Source organism: Equus caballus, chromosome 2 (assembly GCF_041296265.1).
Source record: "Equus caballus isolate H_3958 breed thoroughbred chromosome 2, TB-T2T, whole genome shotgun sequence".
Lineage (NCBI taxonomy): Eukaryota > Metazoa > Chordata > Mammalia > Perissodactyla > Equidae > Equus > Equus caballus.
The window spans coordinates 51,437,899-51,451,481 of record NC_091685.1 but is presented as its reverse complement, the minus strand read 5'-3'; the positions used below and the strand labels follow the sequence as shown (position 1 = coordinate 51,451,481).

At 35.6% G+C, this 13,583-nt stretch overlaps 1 pseudogene; it reads left to right on the top strand.

The window, feature by feature from the left end:
* OR2L39BP (olfactory receptor family 2 subfamily L member 39B, pseudogene) lies at positions 10,513–11,378 on the top strand (annotated as a pseudogene).

The following is a 13,583-nucleotide window of genomic DNA, read 5'->3' as shown; positions in this document are numbered from 1 at the left end:
GCCCTCATCATGGAACTGTGGCCATGTCACAAGGGCTCCTATGGGGGGGAGGGGACAGCAGGGAAGCAGATTGGACCACAGCCCCTCCACCACCAACTGGCCTACAACTGCCTCCCACCTCCCTCCTGGGCCTTCTAGACCTTAGCTAGTTTTCTATTCCTTCCACCTGGAAGCCAGATGTCACCCGGTTCCTTGCGTCTGCTGGATTCTTGGTTTGAACCCACCTATCTCATGGTCTTTGAAAGTCTGAAGTTCTCCTCGCAATTTGTGCTGGTTCCCAGGGATTCATACCCTGATTCTCCTCTGTCCTAACCTCCAATATTTTTTCACCTCACATATTGACTTTGTGTGTGTGAGAACATTGAAGTGCTTCTCTCTTAGCTGATTTCAATTGTACAATTCAGTGTTCTCAACTCTAGACACCACGTCAGATGTTAGATCCTCAGAAGCTCTTGACATTAGAGTTGAAAGTTTGTCCCCTTTTACCTGCTTCTCCCTTCCCCCCCCCACCCCATAGCCCCTGACAACTACCTTTCTACTTTCTGTTGATATAAGTTTGACCTTTGTTTTTTTTTTAGATTTCACATATAAGTGATATCATGCAGTGTTTGTCTTTCTCTCTATGGTTTATTTCATTGAGAATAATGCCCTTCAGCTTCATCCATGTTGTGCAAATCTCTGCTTCACTTTTCCACATAATAACTTTTCTTTTTCTGAGGGATATTGGCCCTGTGCTAACTTCCATTGCCAATCTTCCTTCTTTTGCTTGAAGAAGATGGTCACTGAACTAATATCTGTGCCAATCTTTCTCTATTTTATGTAGGATGCTGCCACAGTGTGGCTTGATGAGCAGCGCTAGGTCCACACCTGGGATCTGAACCTGAGAACCCTCGGCCACTAAAGTGGAGCATGCAAACTTAAACAGTCTGCCAATAGGCTGTCCCCGATAATAAGTTTTCTACTTTCATCTATCCAGAAGTAGAACTTTATTTTATACTTATTTAATTTCGAATATTTAAGTTTTTGTTGTTTCCATCAATCTTTGCCATTTTCACTCCGAACGAGTGGCACAAAAATTCAAACTAACGATTTACTATTATTTAAAATAATTACAATGAAAATATAATTAAATCTCCAAATAATGTGTTTTATATTAGTAGCATTTACATTTGTGAAGTTAGAAAAGCTTCACAAAGGCATAATTATGGGACATAGTGTATGCACACACACACGTACTTCCACATACATGGACACATTTTCACAGGCCAGTACTTTCAAACCCAAGAATTTAGCATTTTCTCATTTTCTTTAAATTCTTCATACATTGTCTTGACCCCAAGTAAATGAATTTTCATGTCAAAAATAAGCTGATGCAAAAATTAAAATTTGGTTTTCTCTGTCTCTTAAATGGATAATTGTCCTGGAGTGTTAGTCTGCTCTTGATAAAGAGGTTATACAAGGTTTTTCTTTAACTTTGGTAAATTTACCTTTAGGACAGAATATCTATGTCTGTTAAAATAATTTTGTATGTTCAAAAGGACTGAGGTTTCTCTATTAAGGAAACAAACATCATAGTCAATGAAGAAACACTGAAAGCCATCAATCTGAGAACAAGAACAAGACAAGGGTGTCCACTCTCGCCACTTTTATTCAACACAACAGTGGAAGTTTTGGCCAAAGCAATTAGGCAAGAAAAAGAAGTAAATGGCATCCAAGTGGCAGGTAAGAAGTGAAATTCTCAGTACTTGCAGATGACATGATTTTATGTATAGAAAATCTTAAGGAATCCATTGGAAAAATATTAGAAATAATCAACAACTACAGCAAAGTTGCAAGGTACAACATCAAGTTACAAAAATCAATTGTGTTTCTATACTTCATTAACAAATCTAAAGAAAGAGAACTCAAGAATACAATCCCACTTACAATATCAACAAAAAGATTAAAATATCTATGAATAAATGTAAGCCAGGATGTGAAATACCTATGCAATGAAAATTATGACATTATTTTAAAAAATCACTGGTGACACAAAGAAATTGAATGATATTCTATAAACATGGATTGGAAGAATAAACAAAGTTTAAATGTCCATACTACTTAAAGTAATCTATGGATTCATCACAATCTCAATGACATTCTTCATGGAAATGGAACAAAGAATCCTAAAATTCATAGGGGACAACAAAGGACTCTGAATAGCTAAAGCAATCTTGAGAATAAAGAGCAAATCTAGAGGCATCATAATCTCTGACTTCAAAGTATACTGGAAAACTATAGTAATCAAAACAGCACGGTACTGGTACAAAAGCATACACATGGATCAATGCAACAGAACTGAAAGGCCAGAAATAAAACCACACATCTATAGACAGCTAATCTTTGACAAAGGAGCTAAGAACATACAATGGATAAAGGAAAGTTTCTGCAATAAATAGTGTTGGGAAAACTGGACAGCCACATGCAAAGGAATGAAAGTAGACCATTATCTGTCACCATACACAGAAATTAACTCAAAATGCATTAAAAATTTGAAAGTGAGATGTGAAACTATAAAACTCAGAAGAAAATACAGATAGTACGCACTTTGACATCAGTTTTAGAAGTATCTTTTTGAATACCATGTCTACTCAGGCAAGGAAACAAGAGTAAAAATAAAAAAATGGGACTTCCTCAGACTAAAGTACTTCTGCAAGTCATAAGAAACCAGAAACAAAACAAAAAGACAACCCACCAAGTGGGAGAAGATATTTGCAAATCACATATTGACAAAAAGTTAATATATATATGTATAATATATATGGATATATAATATATATAATGTATAAGTTTATATATATATATATAAAATATATGAGGAACTCATACAACTCAACAATAACAAAACAAACAACCCAATAAAAGAATGGGGAGAGAAAATGAACAGATACTTTTCCAAAGAAGATATAGAGATAGCAAGGCTACATGGAAAGTTGTTCAATATCACTAATTACTAAAGAAATGCAAATCAAAACTACCATGAGATGTCACCTTACACCTGTTAGAATGGCTATAATTACCAAGACAAAAAATATCAAATGTTGGAGAGGATATGGAGAAAAGCAACCTTCATACATTGCTGGTGGGAATGCAAACTGGTGCAGCCACTATGGAAAACAGTATGGAGATTTTGCAAAAAATTAAAAATTGAAATACCTTATGACCCAGTTATCCCACAACTTGGTATTTATCCAAAGAACTGTAAATAAACAATCCAAAGAGACTTATGCACCTCTATGTTCATTGAAGCATTATTCACAATAGCCAAGATGTGGAAGCGACGTAGGTGCCCATCAACTGATGAATGAATAAAAAAGATATGGTGTGTATATACATACAATGGAATACTACTCAGCCATAAAAATAAGACAAAATCATCCCATTTGTAACTACATGGATGGACTTTGAGGGTTAAGTGAATTAATCCAGACAGAGAAAGACAAACACCATATGACTTTACTCATATGTGGAAGGTAATCAAACACATGGACAAAGAGAACAGATTAGCAGTTACCAGAGGGGAAAGGGTTTGCTGATTGGACAAAGGGGTAAAGGAGCAATATATATGATGATAGACAAATAATAATGTACAACTGAAATATCACAATGTTATAAACTATTATGATCTCAACAAAATAGTAAAAAAAAAACTACAATGGGAAACTCATTGCAAAGGCTCAAATTAAAAAGACTAACAATACCACTGTTTGCAAGGTTTTGAAGAACTGGAACTCTCAATTCTCAACTGAAAATTGCCAATAGGGTATGAATTGGCATAAAAAACTTGGAAAAAGTTTTTGTGTTATCTAGTACAGCTCAACAGTCTTATAATTTATGAACCAATAATTCCACTGTGGTCTACTTACCAAGCAGAAACAGCAGCTCAGTCCATTAAATGACAATTATGGAAATGTTTACAGCAGTTTAATTCACAGTAGACCCGAACTGAAAACAAGCCAAATGCTCATCAAAAGCAGAATTAATAAATACATGCAGTCTATCAATACAAGGAAATATAATATAGAATAGGAATGTATAAGGAACAAATACAAAAATATGGAAGAGCTGGAATAATTAAATCTCTATGACTGCATTTACCTGTGACAACTTATCCCTTTAAAAGAAGAAAACATTTCTGATAGAGTAATTGACAGAATCTTAGCAATTATGTTCCTTCTTTTCATCCTAACAATAAGTGAGGAGAAGAGTAAACAGTTTTACAAAAGTTATTCTGAAACTCCAAACTTACATGTAAAATACCAAACACATGATAAATATAAATCAATTCAAATGACTTCCTGGCATAATGAAAAATAATTCTGAAACAAATTAAACTCACCTCCTTAGTAGAGAGTCCTCATCCATGAGGCGTGTAGATGGTACTTTCTAACAATTTGACTACAAATGTTTGCTTACATCAGCGTTGAGTGTACTTCTTTCTGCTCCTGGCCTCATGTCATTTTTATTTAGAAGTCCTATAAGACCACTTAAAGTTTCCCACAACTACAAAATATCTTTCCCAGCGCAATGACACTTTCAATGGCAAATCACCTTTGGCAAAGGAACACAGATTTAAGTATTTCTTAAAGAGTAAATGGGGCAATTAATTTATTTATCTCCTAGGTTTTGCTAAAAGCAAAAGAACCCTGAATGGGAAGGTGAAGAGGTGTGTCACTGTTAAGGATAACAGCAATGCACAGACTTATTGGAGGTAATATCTGGAATTCCACTTCTTGAACTGTACAAATGTGACTTAATTGCCTGAAATAGACAGATTATCTTTTTTTCTTAGTGTGATGATAATAATAATAGATTTTATTTATTAAGCATTTCTACAGGCTAGCAAGTATGCTCAGCATTCTAAATAAACTTGCATGCATTATATTTAATCTTAAAAACAGCCCATCCATCTACAAATTTTTACTTTCTACAAGAATGCAAACAATGTTAGTGTTTTAAAGGAATATTTTTATCCTGTGGTAGCACAGTGGAAGAAAGTACATCTAAATCACCTTAGATTTAAGGTTCTCAAACTTTAGGGAACATCTGAATCACTCAAAGGGCTTGCTAATTACACTTTGAAAAATACTTCTTTAAATGAATCATCTGAAGGTGAACTTTTTCTGCATCAAGAACTGGGTGTCAATGCTTTGATAGCCTATAAACTCTTGAATTCCTAATTTTGTTTGTGTATATTTTAATCCTGTTTGTATTCCTCACCCATTTTGTCATCTTGTATCACAATTATAAATAAGCTTCATGTTCCTCTTCTATCATATGTGAGTAATAACATTATTTGCTTTGCAGCATTACCGGAAGGATTAAGTGAAATACTTGTAAAGTATCTGGAAAAGTATCTGGCCCATTGTAAATGCTGTATAAATGCTCACTGTTATTGTAGGGGAAGAAGGCAATTCCTCTACCCTCTAGTTCCTTCTGGCTGGTCTGAGAGTTAAAGTGACATGAGACAGAATAACAGGAGAAAATCAAAGCGTTATAACATGTATGCATGGAAGAAACCCAGGAAAACTGAGTGACTCAAGCAGAGTGGCTGAAGTTGTCAACTTAAATATCATCTTCAGCTAAAGACAAAGGAAGAAATTGGGGATAGTGTTTTGGGGCTTCAAAGGGGAGGAAGACAATTCACTTGGAAACGGAAAAGCAAGTACTCAGTCGATAGAACTTTGATAAGGATGGGTTCAGCAAGGACCCTCACGGTCTATGGATACCGAGAATTATCTATGGTGATGGCTTGTCCTGCAGACAGGTCTTCTAACTTAAATTCCTTTAGGCAGTTAAGGGAATGGTCAAAAATTCTTTCAGAGTCTTTAGCTTTAAAATTAAGCCAGTTAGACACATTTTGAAGTGGCCAATTTTGATCTCCTACATTATCATCATCATGATTGTTTCTAATGAAAAATAAAAATGTCTACCTCAGAGTCTATGCTGATTCTGGCATAAGTGTAAAGAAAAAGTACCTAAAACAGAAAATACAGCAAAGGAAGAGCACTCTTTCCTTTCAATGTTATACTGGGGCATTGTTTAACAGGCCCACTCAAAGGTTATTTGGCTTTGAGGTGAATGCATCTGTGTTTGACTTACTATTTACTAGTAATCAGGATCCATAATCTGTGAAGTTGAATGTTAACACGTATATTTGTGCCCAGTAATGAATCAAGAAATCATCTAATTTTACTGAACCTGAAAACAAAAACCCAAGCAATCAGAAGTATTTTTTTTCTCCTGACACCAAATGTGTGGTTTCTTCTCAGGCTTCCAGCTGGACAGGGAATAAAACAATTTTGAAATGCACCAGAGCATTCTGTTCTTCTTAACAAGCTTACCCTCAGGACAAACTATTAACCAGAACCTAACCAGGTGTGGTATTATCAGAGCCTCCCTTACCTTGAAAATTGAAATACCCAACTCAAGACAGCACAACTCCAGCCCAAATACTTTTCATAAAGCAACAAATTGCAAAAGTCAAAATAAAAATCAATAGCATGTATTTCAGTGTGTCTTTCTCAGAGGTTTATAAAAAGTACTGATCAACTCAAATGCTTTTTGAACCATTTCTGACACCTGTTTGCTTTCTCTTGGATGATTTAAATAAACATTTGATATATGTTCATTCATCCCATATTTATGTGACAGTCACATATTTAACTTTTGAGAAATTACACTTTTGCAGAACATTCATCTAATCATGTCTCAAATTGGCTCATTGATTTATACATTAATATAACCCTATTTATATAAATTAGGATAAACCTACTGAAATTATATGAAACTTTATGAAAATTTGGGCTCAAAGAAATAGAGAAATAAAATAATACGTGAACACTATTTTCTCTTGTAAATTTCAGTACTCATTAAAATACCAGGACACAAGTGGTCCCTGTATGAGCAAAGGGAAAGGTGAACTTGTCTCCCTTCTAAACATGGAACACAGAGACATTGCCAGCTGTGTCTGTTGAGCACTTTCCCTTGGAAACACTCCTCCTGGGAGGAATGGTTGGAATCTTTCTTCCCCTGAATTAAACCTAGATTAAATAGAAGAAAACTACCCAAGAGGCTCTTTTCTCATATTTCCAGGACACGTATACTAAAGACTGATTTTTAAACTAAACTGGCCACATTTTATCATTATGAACTATCATATTTATTTAATTATAAGGCAAAACTTTGGTTTATTTTATCAGGCACGTAAAGTGTTGACAGCCATCATGTGATAGTCACTGCAAGAGGCCACAGAGAAAGAATGGTTCCTCAGGTACCACCCCATCCCTGAATGAGGCACCAACTGTCCTGATTTGCCTAGTCCTTAGGGCCTTCTGTTTTAAAATCAGGACAATTCCCATCAAAAAGGAACAAGCTTGAAAATTGGGTGAGAGAGCCAGACATGAACAAACGATGGGATAGGCAACCATTTCACTGATGTTCCCATATCAGCACCCTGGTAAAGTTCATAATAGGTTAGAATAATGATTGCCAGGCATCCTTCACTCACAGCCATGGTCTATGCCAAGGGATGTGCATTTATTATTGAACTTAATTCTCACAAAAAGAAACATCAACATTAAATGTGCCCAGAGTCTAGACCCCTGCCCCCCCAACCGTGAATAACTCTGATGCCCCCACCTAGAAACACTGCTGTAGTCTCTTTCTGGGGCTGTTTTGATGCCTTCCTAACTAGTCTCCTACAGGCAGTCCTCCTGACAACTCTCTACTCACCCAGAACATCTCATGTGAGTTCCAGAAATGTACCTAAAATCGTAGTACTCTCACTGGCTTCTCATCATACCCAGAACTAAATCCAAGTTCTTATCATGGTCTGGCATTTCTTACACAAATGCCCTAATGCCCTGTGCCTCACAAACCCTGGCCTCATTGTTATTGTCCTGAAAAACTAAATAGGTTTCACTGTTTACTTTCTTTTCACTCTGAGTTGAAAATTCTTTAACGAGATCTGCTTGAATATTGCCTCAACATAGTGGCTTTTTTTGAGTGCTCTTGTCTATCTGTATTTATCTCTTTAGTCTACTCTATCTTTCTTTAATGTACTAATAAGTATACGGCATCAGATTGCAAGTTAGAGTTTGTGGGTCTATTGACTGTACACTCACTAAACTTTAACTACATGGTTGTTGAATCTCGTGTTTTAATCATCAAAGCATTTCACTACCTAGCAGCTCTGCCATTCAATAGAACTTTAGTGAATATCACTTGAGAGAATGATTGTATTATAATTATGGTGACTGTATGTTTTATCTCTATCTGTTAGGTCATTAGTTTTCATTTCTAGAAAGCTATAAAAAGCAGAGGATGTCTACAATCCCATCTAGCATTCATGTACAGTGATATTGTGCACCTGTTATACTTCTGACTATGCACTCTTCGTTGTTAGCATTTGTCAACTAAATAGTTATAAAAATGAATTTCCATTTCTCTATGACAAATTCTTTTTCACAATTTTATTCATGTTCACCAAAGTTATATGAAGTAACAGTCGATTTAAGTCATTAAATGTGAATAATTGCAACAAACTATAAATTGATATTTATGGTTTAAAAATAAGTAACCTAAAATTATTACCCAAATAAATATCTTGTATGTAATTAGGCATCAGGCTTTTGCCTTAGAGAGACTAACACATGGAAAGCAGGAAATCCCACATAGAGATGGGGTAAATGAATAAATCAAACATCTATTAGAAATGTATGAAATGCAACAGTCACAGTTTTTGCATGCTGCGGAGACAGTGAAGGGAAGAACAAATTTCCAGAATTGAGGTGACATAAAGAGAAAAGGGCTAAAAATGTTGTTACATATAAAAATTTCCAAGGAAAGGTATAAGCATAAAAAACTATAAAAATTCTCCAGAAAGGAAAATTTATTCATTTTTACCCCTTCTTGATTTTTTACTCTAAATTTAGTGTACAATTTTAATTTTACAGCTCTACTTAATCAATTAAGTCTGAAGAAGGTAAGCACAGACACATCAGCTGCAAATCCAGATCCTCTTCCTGCTCATATCAGCTTTTCTGAGAACAAATTTGCATCTGCTTGATTCTGCTGCCATCTACTGGGGGAAAAAATAATTAAACTACAGAGAGGAAATAAACACCCTCTCTAATCTCAGTATGCTTTGACCTACTCTGAAATGTGGAATTAAACATGATCTTTTGCAAAAGAGTAATAGTTACACTATTTGATTTGAATAAGGTATGCTACACAGAGCAAAGCATTTACAAAACAATTAGGAAACTTGCACTATTGAAATAACTAGAAATTTGTAGCAGTCACACAGGCTCAAAATCTGAGTGCATGACTAACTGTATTTGAGAAGATTATTCTTCCCATCTATGAATTCTACTTTTCATACTGGAATAATGGAGATATTCATGCATAAATGGACAAAATTTTGGTTGGGGGAGAATTATAATACATGATGCAATGTGAATGAAATTTCACATAATGTATAGCATCTCAAAGATATATAAGTGGGATAAATAAATATAGATATATACATAGATAGAGGTACAGGTAGAGAGTAGATATGCAGGGTAACAACAATTGTGATACCCTTGTTATATTTTCATTATCATACTAGTTATTGCTTGAAGTAGTGGAAAATGGAATGCAAAAATATATATTATATAATCTGCGAAATTTACCATATTTATTTCACCTAATGAAAAGAAAATTGCGTATAAAAATATGTCCATTTGATTTTGAGTTATGTATGGCTTCAGAAAATGGAAACATTATTATAGAAGAGAAAATATTCAAATAATATTTTATAATTAAGGTAGATCTTGTAGGGCATGCAACAAATACCTTTATAATTCAAGACACTGATTTTGGATGATAGGCATATTTTTATGAAAGCCACAGAAGTTGTAAAGAAGGTAAGAGGCAGAGAATTAAGGTTTGTCTGGCTGGAGTAGTGGCAGTGAGGCAGGAAGACCAGAAATTAAAGATGTGGAAGAGGGCTAGGTAACAAAAGACTTAGAATTTAAGCATGCAAAATGTTTCTGAGTCATGTAAGCCAGTTACCACTGTCAATATACCATATTAAATTGACAGGTGTTAGGGAATACAGGGATTCCTGTGACTTGTTGATAAAGTGTGAGCCATGTGCCTAGCCAGGAGTTATGAGAAGAGGAATGCTATATTTATCTTGATTATCTTTGCTCAGTATAGTGTGAGACTTTATCCTTAAAGATCATTTGCTGAAATGCTTATCAACAAAATTGGAAGGGAAGCTCCAACTCAGAAATTGAAATCAATTGAACAAAAGGTGAAGTAGCAAAGGAAAAACAATTCATCCTCAACAAACATTAATAAAGTCAGAATTCCTTTGTATGCTTCTGTTTTGTTTCATTTCATATTCTGTGCTTTGTTTTTGTTTTTATTTTTCTTTCAATGAAGTTAAAGCACTGAGTTTTCCTGGAGAAATGGAATCCGTCTTCAAATGATTTCATTTTGCTGGGGTTATTTCCCACAAATCTAACCGACCTTCTTCTCTTGTTGCCATCATCGTCATATTCTTTCTCACCTTGCTGGGTCCTCAGCCACGATTTGCCTCATATGCTTGGATCCCCAACTCCATGCAAGGATGTACTTTCTCCTCAGCCAGTTCTCCCTCATGGACCTGACGTACATCTCAATCACCATCTCCAAAAAGCCATTTAAATTCTTCTCTGGACAGAGAGGCATCTCCTGCCTGAGTTGTGGTGTGCAAAGTTTCTTCTTCTTGATCATGATGTATTCTGAAGCCTTACTACTGGCCTTCACGATCTACGATTTTACATGACCATTTGCCACCTCCTCTGTTATTCTATCTGCATGAGTAAAAGAATAAGTGTAGAGATGATCATAGGATCCCGGATTTTGGTGTCCATCAACTCTTTGGCACGCCCAATATACAGCCTCTACATTCCTTACTGACAGTCCATGGCTATTGATCAATTCTTCTGCGATGTCCCAGGTCCATTCCCTCTGGCATGTATGGATACCTGGTTCTATGAAGACATGGATTTTGTGAGCACAAGCCTCTTTTTCCCTCTTTCTTTTTTTTGGCATCACTTTCTAAGTGTGCTTTCTAAGGCCAGGTCCCTTTTGGTGTCTACCATATGCATTCAGAAGACAGAAGAAAAAGGTCTTCACCACCTGTTAAAAATATTTAACAATAATGATCTTTTACTATGCAACTCTTGTCTATACCTATCTTCTGCCCCAAATCTCTACTGACAGCAACAGATGAGATTTTGGCAGCCTTCCACACCATCCTCACCCCCATGCTCAGTCCCATTATCTACAGACTGAAAAATATATTACATATATGTTTGGACATACATTATTAGTGATATGCTATTTATATTTGTATTGACATATTATCATTTCAATGTGTAAGCAACACAAAATTATTGTGATCTTTTACATTGTTTTTAATCTAAGTCTTCAAATTCTTGTGTGTATTTTATGCTTAGGGCACCTTGCCACTTTGACTACACGTTTCTAGTGCCCGGTTGCGACATGGTGCCAATAGCTACTGCTTGGATAGCATGGCCTTAGAGCATCCAATAAAGTGGTTTTTTTTCTTTTTGAAGGAAGATTAGCCCTGAGCTAACATCTGTCACCTATCCTCCTCTTTTTGCTGAGGAATACTGGCCCTGAGCTAACATTTGTGCCCATCTTCCTCCACTTTCTATGTGGGATGCCTACCACAGCATCGTTTGCCAAGCGGTGCCATGTCTGCACCCGGGATCCTAACTGGCAAACCCCAGACCCCTGAAGCAGAATGTGCAAACTTAACTGCTGAGCCACCGGGCCGGCCTCCCAATAAAGTGTTTTTAAAATTATATATATATATTTTTCAAAATATCTTTGTGAGATATAAAATATAGACAGTGAAATGTGAAGTAACAAGCAAAACAAGCAAACATGATGTTTATAAGTCTGCTTACCTATTCTGCTTTATCCTGATTGAAATTGAATCTGGAATCCATCCTATCCTAACATCCTTTTATAAAACTATTGTGAGGAGGCTTATTTGATTTAGAGTTTTTCTGATTTCAACAAAAATATTGAGACTAAGTGACCTGCAAAGGATGTGAGAATAATTGGCAATTTATTCTACACTTAAATTGAGAAAATTGTATATTCAAATGAACTTAAAGAATTTATCTGTATTTAAAGAAACAAGTTAGGGCTGGCCCGGTGGCGCAGTGGTTAAATGTGCACCTTCAGCTTCTCGGCAGCCTGGGGTTCACCAGTTTGGATCCTGGGTGTGGATGTGGCACCGCTTGGCAAAAGCCATGCTGTGCAAGGTGCCCCACATATAAAGTAGAGGAAGATGGGCACAGATGTTAGCTCAGGGCCAGTCTTCCTCAAAAAAAAAGAAAAGAAATTAAAAAATTTACCTAAAGCCATGGAGACAAATGACTAGGTAGCTACAGTATGTGACTTATGAAGTAAAAACAGAAGCTTCCGGTTTCAGCTATAACATGTAAAACACAAATAAAACTTTGCACAGGTTGAAATTCTATGCTCAACACTCCCTGATTTCAAAGCATACTACAAAGCTTTAATAATCAAAATGGCAGGTTATTGGGAGAAAAACAGACGCATGGTTCAATAGAAGAGATTCGAGAACCGAGAAATAAACCCAGACATATAAGGACAATTAATCTATGCCAAAGGAGGCAAGAGCATACAATATAGAAAGGAAAGTCTCTTCAGTAAATGGTGTTGGAAAAACTAGGCAACCTCATGCAAAATAATGAAACTAGACCACTATCATACTGCATACAAAAAATTAAATCAAAATGCATTAAAGAGTTTAAGGTGAGACCTGAAATCATAAAACTCATAGAAGAAAGAGGCAGTATGCTCTTTGACACTGGTCTTAGCAGTACCTTTTGGAATATCATGTCTCCACTGGCAAGGGAAACAAAAGCAAAAATAAACAAATGGGACTGCATCAAACTCAAAAGCTTCTGCACATCAAAGGAAACCCTCAACAAAAAGAAAAGACAACATACTGAATAGAAGAAAATATTTAAAATTTTATATCAAATAAGGAGTTAATATCCAAAATAAAAAAATACATACAACTCAACAACAAAAGCACAACCTGACTAAAAAATGGACAGAGAATCCAAATAGACATTTTTCCAAAGAAGATATACAGCTGTCCAATAGGCACATAAAAATATATTCAACATCACTAATTATTTTTAACAAGGCAAATCTAACCACAATGAGATGTTGTCTCATGCCTTTTCGAATGGCTGTTGTCAAAAAGACAAGAAATAAGGGTTGGAGAGCATGTGTAGAAAAGGGAACCCTCATACACTCCTGGTCAAAATGTAAGTTAGTGCAGCCACTATGGAAAGCAGTATGGAGATTCACTTAAAAAATTAGCAGTAAAACTACCATATGATCCAGCTTTTCCACTTCTGGGTATCTTTACAAAGAATACAAAAACACTAATTCGAAAAGATATATGTAAAACTTCATTAACTGCAGTCTTATTT